Source organism: Pinus tabuliformis, chromosome Q, assembly GCF_031772625.1.
Source record: "Pinus tabuliformis cultivar Carrire ecotype Pingquan chromosome Q, CPIR1, whole genome shotgun sequence".
Classification (NCBI taxonomy): Eukaryota; Viridiplantae; Streptophyta; class Pinopsida; order Pinales; family Pinaceae; genus Pinus; species Pinus tabuliformis.
This window is the reverse complement of record NC_142296.1, coordinates 119,109,653-119,124,893: the sequence shown is the minus strand read 5'-3', so window position 1 is coordinate 119,124,893 and position 15,241 is coordinate 119,109,653. Positions and strand designations below refer to the sequence as shown.

The following is a 15,241-nucleotide window of genomic DNA, read 5'->3' as shown; positions in this document are numbered from 1 at the left end:
TTCAGCTCCGGAGGAAGATATGGCATGACCGACACCTTAATGACAAGCAATTCCAGCCGGGAGATTGGGCACTATTGTATGACTCAAGATACAAGGATTTCAAAGGAAAGTTGAGGAAAAGATGGTTAGGACCATATACAGTGGAGAAATGCAATGAAAATGGTTCAGTTCTTATCAGGACCATTGATGAAGAAGCCATCCCCATGCTTGTCAATGGGCATCGGTTGAAAATCTACAAGAAACCCCTTTCAAGGTAGGAGTTCATTGAAACTGTGGAAAAATCAGTGCTGGTAGTAGAGCAGGGTTCTGCCTCTATTCTGGCCACACCTTGATCATCAAAAAAAAAAAAAGGAATAAAAAGATCCCTGGGTGAAAACCTCGCTGAGGCGCCCAGGGCAGACAATGAGGGTGAAAACCTCAGGGAGGTGCCCCAGCTGTCTCTCAGAAAATAAAGAAATGGAATAAAAAAAATCCATGGGTGAAAACCTCTCTGAGGCTCCTAGGGCAGATAGTGGGGGTGAAAACCTCATGGAGGCGCCCCTGCTTTGCAGGTTGCAGGAAATACAGTGCAGATAAAGAAGGTCACGCAAAACGAGGACAGGGGTTCATACCAAGATACCAGACATCCTCACAGACACCCCCTCCATGGCCACTCACTTTTTCCAGGATTTGAACACATTCGGGTCGAGATTCAACCTCCTACAGGAAGTTCTCAGCTTTCTACAGGAAGTTTTGGGGCTTTCTACAGGAAGTTTCGCATTTCTACAGGAAACATCCTGTAGAGACTTTGGGCAGGCCAAAGTCGATTCTGGAAAGGGATTTAAAGCTTGAAGTCTATTGATGAGACCTGCAGCCACTCCTCTCTTCCATCCATCACCAGTTTCATCTCTTTCCACCGCCATTACAACAATCTGGACCTGTATTCCTGCACAGTCATGCAAAGAGTCCTGTTTTCCTCAGATTGCAATTTTTTTCAAGGGACAAATCAAGTACATGAAGGCCCGCACACTCTACCTGTTAAAGCTCCATCAAGACCCTTCAATTGTGAATGCAACCCTGCTCGTTTCAGCATGCAGCCCAGGAGGAGAAGCAGCTACAGGATGTCCTACAGGAATCCTGTAGCAGCTGATCCGCCTGGAATACACACTATGGAGTCAATAGCAGTTGAAATCAATGTAGGAGGCATGCAACCAGCTCCGCTTGAACGTGAACACCTCCTCAACAGCTGAGAAAAGACAGAGCCGTGCATGCAACGTTCACCACCAGTGGATCGAGTCCCGAAGCCTTGCATGCAGCATCAGCCAATGAACGAAGGAATTCCAGCGCCTGTGCACGAAGCAGCAGTGAGCAAAGCCATCATTCCACATCCGGAAACCTGCAGAGCATGTTCACAGCCACATAGGTAAGTGCCTAACCTTATTTCGTCAAATTACATAGACTATACTATGAAAATTGCATGTCTGTGAATGGTGCGGATTGAAAAAATTTGGTGGCCAGTCAACTGGCCACCCACAGCCAGTCGAATGGCCTCCTAGGATCTGAACGAGCTTGGTTACGCTCGAATCCACCAAAGGGATGTGGATCCGACACGTGGGAAGTGTCCAGTCGAGGAAAATCGACGGATTTGCAGTGAAATCGGTGGATGGGCAGTGATGACGGCGAGTAATGGCAGAGATAGAAAATGGCGGTCAGAGACACGCCGAAGAATGATGGATGTGACGTTGGCCAACAGATCGGCTTGGACACCTCACCCCGTGCCATGAATTGCGCTATAATTCAAAACCCTTCAGCCATAACACTCACATTAACCACTGTCATTTACTATTGCAACCGGTTTTCAGCAACATACGCGTCCTCCTCCTCTGCAGTTCGTTAGCTCGAGCTTCTTGGCCCGTTCCAAACTCCTCCCGCGTCCTAGGCTTGCTCAGAAGCACCGTGATGTCCTCTAGAAGCCGCCAAAGCTCTCTACAGGAAGCACAGCGTAGCCTCCCGGAGCAGAGAAATCTGGATCTTCTGCGTCGAATTGGAGTTTCGAAGAAAGGTAGGCTCGAAAAATGCCATACCCATGCATGATATTTCGAAAGGTGGTAAATCAAGCTGTTTGGAATAGGAGAATTAAAACAAGTCTACCTGTGGGTCAAGAATGGTGGTTTTCCTGTGTGATACACAGAATTTTTTTTAGTTGGTTCTGTGTCACATTCTCCTCCACGGTTCCTGTCAACAAATTCCTCCTGTAGAAATGATAAACCATTGTAAGGGATGACCTGTGTATAAAGAATGTGACTTATATGTGATTGGTGTGAAAATTAAGCCCTGCACTCTGTCTTTGAGAGCCTAATTTCCTTTTGACAGTCGAGTTTTGGGGCAGCAACAACATTATAACCAGGGAATTGGTGAAAAGGGAGATATGAACATCTGAGAAATCTTGTCGTGAGAATCAAAGGAGGAAACCATACACAGAATTCCCCTTCTGATCAGAACACAAGCCAAAATAGAGCATTTTCACCATGCCAGGAGGGTTTATCAGAAAGGAACCCTCAGATTCTAGGAAATTGCGAGAAAATCCCGAGGTGGTAGACCTATTTACCCGTGCCAATTGGATGACCTTCTGTGACAGAATTCAAGGTCATGATGATGAGGTCACAGAAGAGTTCTTAATGTCTCTGCAGCCTAAATCCAAGATACTGGCCACTGTAAATTTCAGAGGATTGACCTTAAAACTCACCCCACAACTCATTAGTCGAGTCACTGATTTGCCATTGGGGGTAACCTGGAGTAAAGGGGAGAGGGCATTGGGCCAAAAAGCCAAAAATTCATTCTTCCTACCAGAAGAACAATTTTCAAAGGATAAAAATGGGGTCCAGAGAGCCAGCCTACATCCATTTTTGAGCGAGGTCAGCCTTTAGATCATGAAATACATTACCTGTGAGGGGCGGTTCAGTATTGTATATGGTTATCACTTCCGGTTGTTAACTGAGCTCATGCATAAGATGGATTTACCCATAGAACAAAAGTTAAGCATCCCATATTTCCTCCTACAGTCATTAATGGAGTGTGGCTCAAAAATAAAGGAAGGTACACCGGACCAGCTGGCTCATCATGGGCTTATCAAGATTATAGTAGAAGATGCCCTCCATACCTATATTGTCCCTCTATCTTGGGAGATTTTCCACAATATGTCCAAGAATGATGATATTTGGATTCTGGCCGAGGAACTCACTTCCTCCAGCAGTGAGGAAAGGGAGAAAATTGAGGCAGAAGAGAAAGCCAAGGGTAAGGAACCGCAGGACAGACCACCAAAGAAAAAGCAAAAAGAGAAACAAGAGAAGGGCCAAGCTGTTGAGCTCAAAACTGTAGGTGGAATAAAGACACAAATGCCAAGGGAGAAATGGTTGCAAATCAAGGCAGAAAGGACCGAAAAATTCCAAGCAAGTGAGGGCACATCCAAGGAAACCATAGCAAAATTGAAGGAGAAGACACCCCCAGCCAAGCAAGCCAAAACAGTGAAAAATGTTTCTACAGGAAGCCCGAAAACTGCTTCTACAGGAAGACAGAAAACAGTTAGCACAGGACTTTCTACAGGAAGTCTGGAGACAGAGCAACAGAGGGAAAAATCACCGGAAATTTTAGCTAGGGAGGCAGCAGTTGTGCTGGCCACCCTAAGCACATCTCCCAAGCAGAAGGAAAAGCGAAAGAGGGAGCCTCCCCTGTATTTTAAGGCAAGAAGGAGTGTGAGGATTAAGACTGGCAGACCCTAGCCTCCGTCAAAAGAACCAATCACAATTGTAGACACCCCTACCACACAAAAGGAGAGGTCCCCCTCCAAGGCATCCATCACTTATGAACGGGGAAGCTCGAAGACATCCACCTGGAGGGAGAGAATGAAAATGTTGGACACAAAGGCCTCTCTACAGGATGCTGAGACTATTCTATAGGAAACACTGGCTAGGTTGAAGGAGACCGAAGCAATGGAAGGTGAGGCAGCTAAATCACCACAGGAGGAAGAAAAGCTGGAGAACATTGTCGAACCTAGCCCCCAGCCCATCTTGGGCTCCTACTATAACTTCTTAGAGGCCAGAAAGATCATTACTCAAAAGTTCACAATGCCACTTTTCCTTGCACTAGAAGAAGAGAGAGTGAGGACCCACACTTGGATGAAAATCGCTAAGTCCAATGGTGTGGCAGATATAGGTCCTCTGGAGGAACAACTCAAAGAGGAAATAAGGGAATTGGCTCTGGTACGACATGTGGAGAGCACCCAGCGGGTCAAGCTACAGGAAGAAAATGAGCTGCTTAGACAACAGCTACAATTACAGGGACAGAGGAAGGAAGACAGGCCTCATATCTTGGGAGAACAATAGCAACAAGAGGAGCCCTCAATAGCCAAAGATACCCCTGATGAACAACAGAGAAAGGAAGGGATGCAGACTGAAATTGAGACACTGATTCGACAGCTACAGGAAAAGGAATTGGAGACACAGTCTCTGAAATAGTATGTACAAGAAAAGGAGGCCCAACTAGCCTGCATGGTCAGCTGGGCAATGGAAGCTCTGCAGTGTAGGAAGCCTACCAAATCCTATGCCCTATACCTCAAGGATCAGTGGTTACAGTTTCAGATCAATACCTTGGCTCAAAGGGGCATCACCCCATTCAAAAATTATCATCAGTTTGCAGCTCCATGTGGCAGTAGTTCATCCGAGGATAGGGCCAAATTATCAGAGTTCTACTTGTACAACTTCGCCCTTCTGAACATGAACGCATGGGATCCCAACACGGTGATTGGAGATGTCCATCTTATGGCCATGGCCTCTTGGATAAGCCATGAGGAGAAGAGAGCAGCATAGGTCTGCAGTATCATAGGTAGAGAGCTCAGTGAGCCACTCATGATCAGAGCAGAGTCGGATGACCCCTCAGCAGTGATAAGCACCCACCAGCACTTGGCCAACAATCCTCAGGAGCTACCGGAATACATTGAGCAACAGGCTCAAGCCATTGCCCACTTTGAGGACATGGAGAGACAGTTGGGAGAAAACTGCACGCATGCCTGCATAAGGCGGTGGAACAGACTGCCTCACAGCCTGAAGATAAAAGAATACCACTCTCCCACCAGGATGAGGGAAGCCTTGGCAAGGGTACCTCTCTACAAATAGTTGATGCAGAATTTGTAGGCCTATTGGATTGGCTTGAAATTCGGTCCTCTTTTACTTTTGGGATTGCTATAAGGAGTGAAGGAAGAGGAGGAAGGTAGACAATGGGAGGAAGTGGAAAGGAAGGCAAGATTCCACGACCGGGAAGAGGATATCACAGTAGAGGCTTGGGACATGAGGGAGGCGATCAAAGCCATAAAGGATGATGAGCTGGACTAGTTGCTCAGAGGATGAGCAACCCATTTAGCAGGGGGGTGATGATGAGCCCCGAATTGGGTAACTTATTGGGCTCATTTTGCCTAATTGTCCTTGTTCAATCCTCCATTTTTTCATAGATTATGCATGTATTTCTAGTATGTTTATGTTATTTGAACGAATAAGGGTGGTCACTCTACCAAGGAGGCTAATACGTGGTCATTTCAGGTTTTTTGGACAAATTTTGGAGCAAAACCAAGAAATTATGGCCCAGGTGACAGCCAAGCTTGAGGTGAGGATTCATAGGGAGGTTGTCTGTGGCATTAAATGACCCTTCCTCGAAATCTCCACCCTCAACTCCGAGCTCAATAGGCCACCAAAATGAGTTCTAAAGGCGGCCAAGCAGCTTTGGGAAGAGTGACTATTTACTAGCAGTTGGAACAACCGAGTCCCTTGAATTTAGGAGGGATGCTAGCCCCCTCGTATTGTATAAATAAGAAGGCCTTAGCCTTCGTAGTTTACTTTTGGAACTGTTGGTATTTGCACTATAGTGTTGTCCTTTTTCAGCTCGTTTTTCTTAGCTACTGCTATACAACTTTCTAGTGATGATTATTTTTGAGTAATGAGAAGCAGCTTTACTTGGCATCAGATCTGAGTTCTTTATAGGAGCCTGCAGCTCTTGGGGTTGGGCCCAACCCGAGTGCTAAGGCCTCCTTTATGTATTGTTATTTGTTCTTTATGCATTTGCAAAATCATTTCTGCTAAGTAGATTAAATCTTGCTGATTAACGAGGTCACTGTTAATGGTTAGAAAGACTTTTGATGCTTAGATTTAGTTGATAGGTTGTTAACAGGGAAACGCTTAAAAAAAGGGCCATCAAACACCTCTGATTTCACCTCTCCTTCAGTGGGATCAGGAGCTGGGATCAGGGTGACCTTGCTGCCCACAAAAACACTGATTTTGCTTTGCCATGCAATCACTAGTGTTTGATTTTCATTTGTAGAAGTTGGTTACAAGTTCAGACTTTTGCTTGCTTAGTTGCATGAGTTAGTATACATGGTTTCATTGCAGTTCAAACTTCTGTTCATTCTCTTTACTGACAGCTAGATCAGATTAGGTCAACGTAACTAGGTCTTTGATTTTACAAGTCTTCGTTGGTTCAGTTGGAAAAACGACTTGCAGAGCACCTGTACCACTTCTCTACCTACCCATACTCCATCAAACCCATCTGCTCCATCCCTCAGCTCAGCTTCTAGCCTTACGTTTTCCATTTTCTCACATAACCCTAGTTTTTGTGCATCATTGCTTCAGTCCTCCTTGAACAAATCCAGCCATCTACATCTGTCCTCAACTCCATCCACCAAGTCTTGGACCAGATCCAACCCTTATCCTACCTCCATACCCACTCCTTCATCTTCCTTCATCCATCCATCCTCCAAAATCCCATTTCTGAACATCCTGTAGAAAAGTTACAGACATCCTGTAGAAAATCACAGACATCCTGTAGAACCCCTGTAGACTTCCTGTAGAAGCTCACGAATGAGGTTTCTTGATAGCAAAACTCTGTGAAACTCTCTGGAAGGGTGTTAGGGACCCCTTAGGCCCTCTCTGAACCTTCCCGACCTCATCCAAGCATTTCCTCTCGCCAATCCACCTCTGCACAGTCAAAACAGTCAAATCGCATGCATGATAATTCTCGCAACTTATTCAAAAATACAAAAACATGTTTTCTTCAAATGTTACTGTAGAAGTAGCTTAGATACATGTATTTACCTTCCTATAAGTCAATGGAATTTCTTCCAGTAGCTTGCATCCTCTTTCTTGCATTGGTAGGGATAGCTGGTAAAATTAGGGTTTGCTAGGGTTTACGTTTCCTTTCAGCTTTCCAGTTTCTTTCTGCAAGTAGATCAGCCTTCTTTGAGTTAGCTTTCTTCCATCAGTTAAAAAGCTTCTTCTCAAAGCTCATAGAAGTTGGCTTAAGCTCGTAGCAGACTTGTGCCAACTGACCAAGTGACAGCTGCGACAAGAGCTAGTACTTGTGCATACAACACCGTTACTTCCAAGTTTGTTACGAACTACCGGGTTGATAAAAGTAAAGAAGGGAGTCCCAGGAGTTGCAGCATTATTGCTGCAATACTGGAGCTCACCAGTTGTTTCTCTTCATTTTGCTAGATAATAGAAAGGAAGGACTGGCTGTTCGAGCTGGATGTAGCCCAAACTGGGTGAACCCCATATATCTGTGTCTCTCTTGTTTTATGCGTTTTCTGTGTTTATATTTCTGCAATATTTTATGTGTTCCATTGCTCCGTAATATATAATTTTCTAACATGGAGTGCTTAGGAATAGCTTAAACTCACACCTGAGTTCATAAACCATCCTTGGTTTAGCTTTGACCCACAATGATGTCCTTTCTTCGTTAGCTTCTGCTGATTTCATGGCCAGATACCACTCAATATGGTTCCTCATAAACTAAAGGAAGGCCTGCAACTGCAAATCTCCCATAGAGGAGAATACACTTGCTACCATTTTCGCGCTGACATATTCACACATGATATTATGCAAAAATAACTCATAAAGCAATCTTTGTTCATCAAAATTGCAGGAGCAAAAAATCTCAAGAAAATTCCAGGTTGAAGAACCCAAATAAGACCTATTCTGAAAAACTTCTTTTAATTGAAATAAATAATATTGTTCCCAAAGGAACATTGGATATGACAGGGATGGTCACCTGCATGCTAGCAGGTTTAGGGCAAGGTCACGGAGCTTGGTCTTGTCATTCATCAGGTCTGAGACCTGTCGATGTAAATGATACAACTGTTCAACCTTCTTCTTCATGGCTTCCTTGTGCCTTCGTGCTTCCCATTCTCTCTCCCATTCTTCCTTTAGCCACTTCTCCCTAAGGGAATCCATCATCCTTTTGTGTGCCTTGAGCAAGATCACGCCCTCTTGTAGAGAGAGCGCCTATCGCTTCGATTTCTATAGCTCTGGTAACAATAACATCTTTTCAGAACACCATCCTTCATCAGGACCCAATGTTCTGTCACATGCACTATTAATTGAGGGTGTAACAGCCTCCTGAGGGTGAAATTTCTCCACTTTGGCTGCTGGTTCTTGTGTAACAACAAATTCGTCAATGGATTTTGCTATAGTTTCCTTATCTCCCTGATCATCTTCCATTCCCACTGCTGGTTCTTGTGTAACAGCAGTGTCAAACACAGGCTCGTGGATGTCAACTTCTTCTTACTTTCCTTGGTTGACTTCCATCTCCATTGCTAGTTCTTGTGTAACAGCAGTGTCAACCAAGGGCTCCTGTGTATCTGCTACTAGATCACTTTCTATGGACTGTGCCATCTTAGTTGTTGGTTCTTGTGTAACAACAACGTCCTCAACAATTTTTTGTGTGTCAGCCTCCTAGATTTCAGTTTGTGTTTCCATTGAGATGGTGTCTGCTGCACATACTCAAGACCCTATTGTCACTAGCTTCTCAGCATAGCTTGTGCACACAGTGCCTAGGACATCTCCCCTCCTAGCCCTGTCCACAGCCTCAGCCAAAGTTTCTAACCCTGGGGCTCTTGCCTCTACCTTCCCCTCTACTAGTTGTTCCCTTAGCTCTCTATTTTCTTTTTCTAAATTTTCAATTCTTAACAACAAGGATTGAGTTTCGCTCTTACCAGGTGAAGAAGGTTCCTTTGGCTAAGCCTGCTCCTCATCCTTCTACTCTACTGCCTCTTTGTTCTTCTTTGACATGGATGGGGACTCTGGGTGCCTGCTAACCCTTATCCTCTGCTTTGGCTGCCTATCACCAATTGGTTTGTTGACTGGCCTCTTACCAACCCTTATTGTCGAAGGCTGGGGCTGCTCCTTTGTCACTACTGGAGCTTCCTCAGATGTCCCGGTTTGCCTCCTACGGGTGGTCCTGGCCTTCTTCCTCATGAATTCTTCCCAATTCCTGCCTTGGTGGCTTAAGGCGTCCAACACAATGAGCTTGATGAGGCCATGGTTGGTGACACATGTTTCTGTATGCGCAGTTGTTTTCACAGCCATGGCCATATGCCTAATGTTTCCCAACAAGAAGTAGGGAATATTGATCAGATGCCGATGCCAAAGGTGATTTTGCAATGGAAAGTGGTAATTGAACATAATTGTTTCCCTTCCCTTGCAAGTAATGTACTTGATGAGGTAGGGGGAAACATCAATCCATGGCTAGGGAAGTGACAACCTGTTGATCCCCCTCCCTTTCTTTACCAGTGACTCTTTTTGTTGGAGGAAATCCCCCTTTTGGGAGGGGTCATTAACCTTCCTGTTGAACCACCTCTTTCCTTCCACAGGTAATCCCATCACTCGATAAATCACCTCTTCTGTAACCTCCAACTTCAACCCCCTAACCTCCGTCTGGTTTCTCTCTAAATTCTTTACAGATTCCATGGAAACTATGTTGTCTGATACCTCCAACCTCTAGAAGAACTCAAACCAGCTTGCATCCTTGAAAATATGGCATGCTTCGGGGAAATTCTCCAAGGCTTCTGTGGACCCTGGCTCATGCTGAATTGTTTCTCCACCCATTTCTATGCAAATTCAGTGTTGTCTTTCTTCCTTTTCCTTTCCTTCAGAAGTTCCGGGGTAGTTGGCACACTACTTAGTTGTTTCAGCTTGCAACTATTCTTTTCCCACCTCTCCGAGAACTCTAAATGAGGATGTGATGCTCCAGCAGGGGTAAATGGTAGGGTGGCACAGGTGAGGATTTCAAATTAAGATTTTGCAATCATGGTTTGTACTACACAATAATATTTCCTTATTAATGCTGGGTTATGGGAGGTATCTTCGAAGGTACACTTCTCCTTTTTGGTATTATCGAGCATTAAGTAACAATGATTACCAGGTAACCATTTCTTAACTGCAGATTTTCTTGAATAATCACAGGTCATCCGAAGGTCATGTTGCAATATGATTCACTCCCACTCGGCTTAAATATGACAGCCGTCCTCGGCTGTCAAAATTTGTGTTGAGTTTCCATAATTACCGAAAAAAGCGAATAATAATATTACCTTTGTATGACATACTTGGGTGACGTGGGGATAAGTCATGGGTGGCAAGACGCGTGAACCTATCTCCGGTGGCAAGACACGTGAACTTAATTCCGATGACAAGAAGCACAATGATGCTTGTTGTTTGTGGCAATAAAATATCTTATTCCACATATTTCTAAAAGTTGTCGGTTGTTACAGGTGTAACAACTAAGACGACTATTATATATTATTAATTTTTACAAAAATAGAGAAGAAAATATCATGTAAAAACACTATCATAAGGTATGCTTTGAAATAACAAATGTTGTTACAGAGTATGTAACAGCCGCCACAAGGTGGTTTTCAACTGCTACATAAATTATCTGTCTATGCTTGAAAAAGGTTTTCACAGCCAGATTATTATTATTATTATTATTTATTTATTTTTTGTGAAGTTTGAAGGTGTAACAACCACCAACCGTAGTTGATTTTTAGCTGTTATACTTATTGGAAAAATTATCATTTTTGCAGCACAGGGGGCTTTCCCCTATTCCTGTATTCTGAAGATCCGAATTTGTGACAATGTTGACGAATGAATCCCTTGAAGGAGGTTTGTGATATAACCAAAGACGGTGCCCATTTGCAAGAAATGGTGTCCTCTCACTGTCAATGATCACCAAATTGACAGTCCCATTGTCAAAGACTGCATCAACCTCATAGGGACCTTGTCATCTGGTGCAAAGCTTACCCTTGAAGTCTTTGAATCTTGAGTCGTATAAGAGAGTCAAATCTCTTTTCTAGAGCTTCTTCTTCTTGATGAAACTTTCATGCCACTTAGCTCTCTACTGCTGGATAATCTCTGTTTGCTGGATAGCAGCTAGCCATTTCTCCTCCAACTCATTGAGTTAGTTCAATCTCTTCTTTCATGTTGTAGCCAGATCCAAATTTACCTGCAATGTTGTTCTTAGTGTCTTGATTTTGAACTCAATGGGGAATAAGGGATTTTTTCCATACACAAGTTCATATGGTGAGAATCCCATGGTATTCCTCCATGTAGGCCTGTATGCCCACAACACTTCTGGAAATTTGTCGGCCCAATTTCTTCGGTGACTGGCCACAGTCTTAGTAAGGATCCCCTCAATGAATTTGTTAGTGCTTTCCACCTGCCCATTCGCTTGTGGATGGTAAGGTGTTGTGATTCTATGATGGATTTTGTATTTTTCAACCAACTTTTGGATCATATGAGATGTAAACTGGGGCCCTCCATCTGTGACTATCTCCCTGGGTATGCCAAATCAGACAAAGATGTCTTCAAACAGAAAGTTTAAAACAACCTGCTTCGTGGCTTCGGTTTGTGCCTTTGCCTCAACCCATTTTGTGAAATAGTCAGTGCAGACCAAGATGTAATATTTCTGTCTAGATGAAGGATTAATTGGTCCCACAAAATCTAGGGCCCATTTCTCAAAAGGTTCTAAGACGATTCGGGCCTATAACAACATCTCATTTGATTGTAGTGGTTGGCCCATCCTTTAGAAACTATCACATCCCTTCACAAACTTCTTGGCATCCTGAATATTGTTGGCAAATAATACCTTGTTGAAAGGACTTTGTATCATGTCCGTTGGTCTGCAAAGTTCCCTCCACAAAGTTCCTCGTGACAAGCTTTAAGAATGTCAAAGATCTCATCTTCTCTAACACAACGTCTAATATGGAAATCTGGTCTAGTGTGATAGAGATTCCCATCTATCCAGGTATAGGTATAACTTTGTTGTATAATCTTTCTTCTCTCCTTAGAGGAAAATACTGTGGAAACTTCCCTGCAACAAGATAATTGGTTATATCTTCATACCAAGGTGAGTAAGTAGAAATAGCAAAGAGATATTCATCAGGGAAAGAATCATCAGTAGGAATGCAATTATCATCAATAGTTAACCTAGAAAGAAAATCAGCTACTACATTATCTTTTCCAGGTTTATCGACAACTGTGATATCAAATTCTTGTAACAACAATAACCAGCGTGTGATTCTACCATTGGTAATTGGCTTATTCATTAAAAAACAAATGGAAAAATGGTCAGTGTGTAGAAATAATTGATACGCAATGATATAATGTTGGAATTTATTGATGGCGTGCATGACTACTAAGAACTCCTTCTCGATCATTGTGTAGTTGAGCTCAGTCGGGGTTAGATTTTTTCTTATGTAGTAAATAGTATAAGGTTTTTTACCCTCCAATTGGCCCAAAACAAAACCTACAACAATATCAGATGCATTTGTAGCTATGTGAAACGACAGTTCCCAATTAGGTCCTCGCAAGATTGGAGCTGCTGATATACAACATTTCAGCTTTAAAAAGGCCTGCTCACACTTTCCTGTCCAAAAAAATTTGACATCCTTCATGAGCAAGGAAAATAATGGCGATGCAATTTTTGAAACAATTTCTATAAATCTCCTATAATATCCTGCATGCCCCAAGAAACTACGTACCTCTTTTTGCGTTATGGGGGTTGGAATTTTCAGAATTACCTCTATTTTTGTAGGGTCTACCTTGATTCCTTCAGCATAAATTTAGTGTCCAAGCACGATCCCTTCAGTGATCATCATGTGATATTTTTCAGTGCTCAAAGCAACATTAGTTTGTACACATCGTTCCAACACTTTTTCCAGATTAACTAATGTTGTTTCAAAAGCATCTCCATAAGGTGTAAAATCATCCATGAATATTTCAAGGTATTCATTCAAAAAGTCAGGAAAAATCCCCAGTATTTCCCTTTGAAAGGTTGTTGGCACATTATAGAGTCTAAAAGGGAGTACTCTGTATGAAAAGGTTCCCCAAGGGCAAGTAAATGTTGTTTTATCATGATCCTCTGGGGCAATCGGTATCTGATTGTAGCCACTAAATCCATCTAAAAATGAAAAGAATTTCTTTTCGAAAAGAGTATCAAGGACCTGATCTATAAATGGCAAAGGAAAATGGTTCTTTTGAGTGACCTTATTGAGTTCTCTATAATCTACACAGACTCTGCACTTGCCATTCTTTTTAGGAACGATGACAAGCGGTGACACCCACTGATTGTCAAATATCGAATAAATAAAATTAGCACTGAGGAGTTTTTGTAATTCTTCCTTCACCACCTCCTTCAGTGCAGGGTTCATGTGGCACTATGGTTGTTTGACTGCTTTGCAACCATCCTTAAAATAAATATGGTGAGTGCATAGGTTAGGTTGGATCCCTTTCATATCCATATAGTCCCATTCAAATTAATTTTTGTATTTCTGTAACAGTTCTAACAGCAGCTGGTTTTGATCAGTAGTCATGTTGGGGTTAATATTCAAAAACTTTCTAGGTTCTATCTCAATTGGATTGCTGTCAATATTCAGAGTGGTTCTCATTTGTTCAAAATCTATATCTTCCACCTCTTCTTCCTCATTCACATTTTTAACAGAAGCGACAGAAAGCGAGTTACTAATAAAACCATTAATGACATCATCTTTTGTCTCATCTTTGAAATACTGGGCTTTCCCCAGAGTGAGGAGTGGTAGGGAAAGATCTGACTCAGGCTCAAACTCATCCCACCAAGGGTTGTATACATCCACATTTGGTTTTGGGGGGTAAAGATTAAGGTTCTTTGTCGCCTGGCCATCTGAGATCACCATAGATCTAGATCTGCAGCCTATAAATGCATCCGCAATGGCCAACCAAGGTCTCCCCAAGATTAAAGGTTGTCCCCCCAAATTGGATTTGCGCTGTAAGATAAGAAAGGCAGCCAGATACCTCTAGGAAGCTATTGTAATCACTATATCCTCTAACACCCCCTTGGGTTTAACACGGGACCTGTCCACTAATTCAAGTACAGTAGGAGTATGTCTAAGTCCCTATAGCCCGAGACTGGTAAAGAGGTCATTTCTCATTACATTTAGGGCAGCCCTAAGATCGATCAATGTGTTAGCTATGGGCTGATCATTAATGTAGACAGTAATCGTAGGATTCCCTAGATCATTATACTTAGTTAGAAGAGGCTGAGCAAACATTAATTCAGATAATTTCCCCATCACATGCATGGTGGCAGGGTCTTTAGTCTTCTTCCCAGTTTTCTTGATGCAAAAATCTGTCACTATTTTAGCATAAATAGGTACTTCTTTAAGGGTTTGTAGTAGAGGAATTATTACATGTGTATTTTGCAACTCCCTAAGAAAATCAGATTTGGGTTGTGAAGTCATTCCAGGTTCAGCCAATCTCTGAGGATACAAAGGGTCCTGAGTTACGACAGTTGAGTCAGCTGTTACAAGTGTATCAACCTTTCCCGAGTTGGATGTTACAGTAGTAACAGTTCTTCGCGGTTTGGTTGTTACAGACGTAACATTGTCCTCTGTATTGGCTGTTATAGGCACAACAGCCGCCTCAGAGCCTCTGGTATATCTTTTGGATGGTTCACATTCCTCCTCTGTAATGATAGGGCAGTGACTTGGTTTAATTACCTTGCCCGATCGTAATTGAATTTCATTAAGCCCCATAGGGGTAATAAGGTAGGCCTGGAAGGTAGTGAGAGAATCTATGCCCTAAGTTGATTTATTGTTCAGGTTTGGGTTAGGTTGCAGAGGTAGTTTGGGTTGCATAGGCGGTGGATGAGCAGGAGTTTGGAAAGTAGGTAACTGCAACTGTTGTTGCATGGGTAATCCAGGTAAAGATGAATTATGGGCATTTCCTCTCCAGTTCTAATTCCAAGGATATGTTTGAGATTGAGGATACTGGATAGAGGGAGATGGATACCACTGGTACAAGGGTGAAGGAAATTGCGCTGAAGAAGGAGAAGGATATTGCCATGGATATTGCTGAGTATTATATGCATTGTTCCACGAATTGAAAGAGGAAAAATATTGACACATACCTGG

General features: G+C 42.9%; 1 pseudogene; it reads left to right on the top strand.

Moving 5' to 3' along the window:
- Positions 1-1,247: 1,247 nt before the first annotated feature.
- The window catches only part of LOC149218534 (uncharacterized), an 80,094-nt pseudogene continuing 66,100 nt past the window's right edge, over positions 1,248-15,241 (top strand).